This window comes from Octopus bimaculoides, chromosome 21 (genome assembly GCF_001194135.2).
Source record: "Octopus bimaculoides isolate UCB-OBI-ISO-001 chromosome 21, ASM119413v2, whole genome shotgun sequence".
Lineage (NCBI taxonomy): Eukaryota > Metazoa > Mollusca > Cephalopoda > Octopoda > Octopodidae > Octopus > Octopus bimaculoides.
In genome coordinates, this window is record NC_069001.1 from 37,610,322 (window position 1) to 37,612,824 (window position 2,503).

Sequence of the window (2,503 nt, forward strand, 5' to 3'; positions counted from 1 at the left end):
CTTTATCAAACGTGTCTTTTTTCAAGCCGATACGATCCAAGGCTTTTGACTGCTATTTTTAATTAGCAGATCGACCTCTGAGAGGCTCTCGTGTATAAAGTTGTCAATTGCAAGTTAATTAATGTCAAAGTCCGTTTGAGCTTGATTTTGTTTAACCCCAGGTCAGTCCTGATCAAACAGACAGACCTGTGATCAAAGTTATTCCAACCGTAACCACCTCGCCTGTTTTTGTTTTCTTTACCGTATCTACGACTACATCAACCAATATGTCGTTTCTTTCTTTCTGACGACCTCGTAGAGGCTCCCTCGATGATTCGTCTCTCTTTGGGGCTAAAGTTGTGGTACAGTTTGGTACTGATGGTGGCTAACAGAATTGGTTGGGATGCTGGATAAAATTCATTGCTGACACTTCGGTCGTTTTTTACTTTCATTCATTCAGGTTCGATAAAACAAATATATATAGGGGGTTCAGTGTGTGTGGGACATAGAATTTATATATATAAAAAAAAAACAAATGACGGTTCTTTACCAAGTGATCGTACCCCTTGTTTCCCTAAAACAGGGAGCAGACCGTTCAATATTGTTGCCCTAAATCGTTAACGGATCCTCGCTCTCCCCTGTTCTCTGGTGGAAATAAGCCTGACAAATAAATGCCCAACATCAAAATATTTGGGTGTATACATTTTGCCCCTTTACCCCTGTATGAAAATAGCAGCCGAATAATTCCCATTTCTTTTGCGAGGGCGTTAGACAAGTTTAAATCTTTAAAACCATCTTGATTTTTATTTTAAACACAGCAGTTTGTTTACTGATTTTAAATTCTCTTAGCCCTCCATCTCCCACATGTTAGGTGGAGGCTGCCCCTTGTGAGAAACTCTGATGTATTCAATTACATACCCCTGGTTGCTCCTTCCCCCAAACTTTTTCGGGGTTAATGCTAGCATTAATAATTGTTTTCTAATCTAGACGTGAGGCCGGCAAAGAGGGTGTGTCAATGTCATTGATCCTGTAATTGACTGATACTTTATTTTATCGACTTCTGAAAGGATGGAATGCAAAGTTGACCACAGTGGAATTTGAACTCAGAACATAAAGACCCAGAAAAATACAATTTTATGGCGAAAAGTGCAAAATGCAAGCAACATTTCGTCTGTCTTTTAAGTTCTGAGTTAAAATTTCATCGAGGTCGTCTTTGCTTTTTATCCTTTCGAAGTCGATGTAATCGATTTGCCCCTCCTACCAAATTTTGGGCTATGATAGAAATAATTATTATGGCGAAATGAAAGTGAACGTTCGTGACCTAGTGAAAAATAGTTACCATTTTAGTTTATCGGTTTTGTTTTGGCCAAACCTCCCTTACATCACTCCACATTGTCTTAAAAGAAGAACGTAAGCTAATTTGCACCTAGGTATAGTATGTCTGAATAAAGGATGGGATGCATAAATGCATATAATGCATATAAACCGCTAGTTCGAGTGTTGTCAAGTAAAAAATCCCGTTCTATTGTTTGTAACAGGCTGTCGGAAATTACAATATCTGTCACACTTAATAACTCCATCAGGAAGTGTTTAATGTCATATTTTTGATTTAATAAGAATTAACCCATTATATTCTCAAACAATCCCCACAGAAGTATAAAAGTTATTGATATAAAGAAATTGATTTGATCAGCCTTCGATGATCCGAAGTCTTTAACAAAAACAAATAACTCCGCTTTTACTTAATCCAGAACCTGTTGTTTTTACCGACGCTATTCTACATGCACGCCTTATGAAACATTTTCATTCTTTTTGATTTTTTTTCATTATCTTTTTACTTGTTTCAGTGTGCTTATTATTATTATTATTTTTTTTTTTTTTTTTTTGTTAAAGTCTGGTGCTTTTGTCTATCGATGTCATTTGCCGAACCGCAGAATTATGTAAACTAGTCAATTGTCAAGCGACCCATCAAAAAACGGCAGATTCATTATAAATATTATCCTTATAAATTTTTATTCTTTTATTTTTTCATTCATTTGACTGCGGCCATGCTGGAACATCGCCTTTAGTCGAACAAATCGTCCCCAGCACTTATTCTTTCTAAGCGTAGTACTTCGTTCTGTTTTGCCGAACCGCTAAGTTACGTAGACGTAAACGCACCAACATCAGTTGGTGGGAGGACTAACACAGACACACAAACATATATATATAGAATAAATCGATATATCGAATTTGAAGTCTCTGTCTCTTTTGAATATGAAAATTTAAAAGTTTAAAAATCTTATGATATAAATATAAACTGTGAGAACGACCCTTAAGGAATCTAATTAATGATCTCCTAAGGTAAGTTCTTATGCTATATTGGTAACGGTTGCCACATCCTCTGGAAAAAAATTATTATATATATATATATATATATAAATCTATGCCTCAAAAAAAAAAAACCTATAAAAGTAGAATATTCCCTTTTCTTCTCTCTCTCACCATATAATAATAATAATAATAATAATAATTGTCAAAACAG

At 35.2% G+C, this 2,503-nt stretch overlaps 1 protein-coding gene across 2 annotated transcripts in view; it reads left to right on the top strand.

The window, feature by feature from the left end:
• The window catches only part of LOC106868785 (putative aldehyde dehydrogenase DhaS), an 18,597-nt gene that overhangs the window by 907 nt on the left and 15,187 nt on the right, over positions 1-2,503 (top strand). The gene's annotated exons all lie outside the window — the stretch shown is intronic.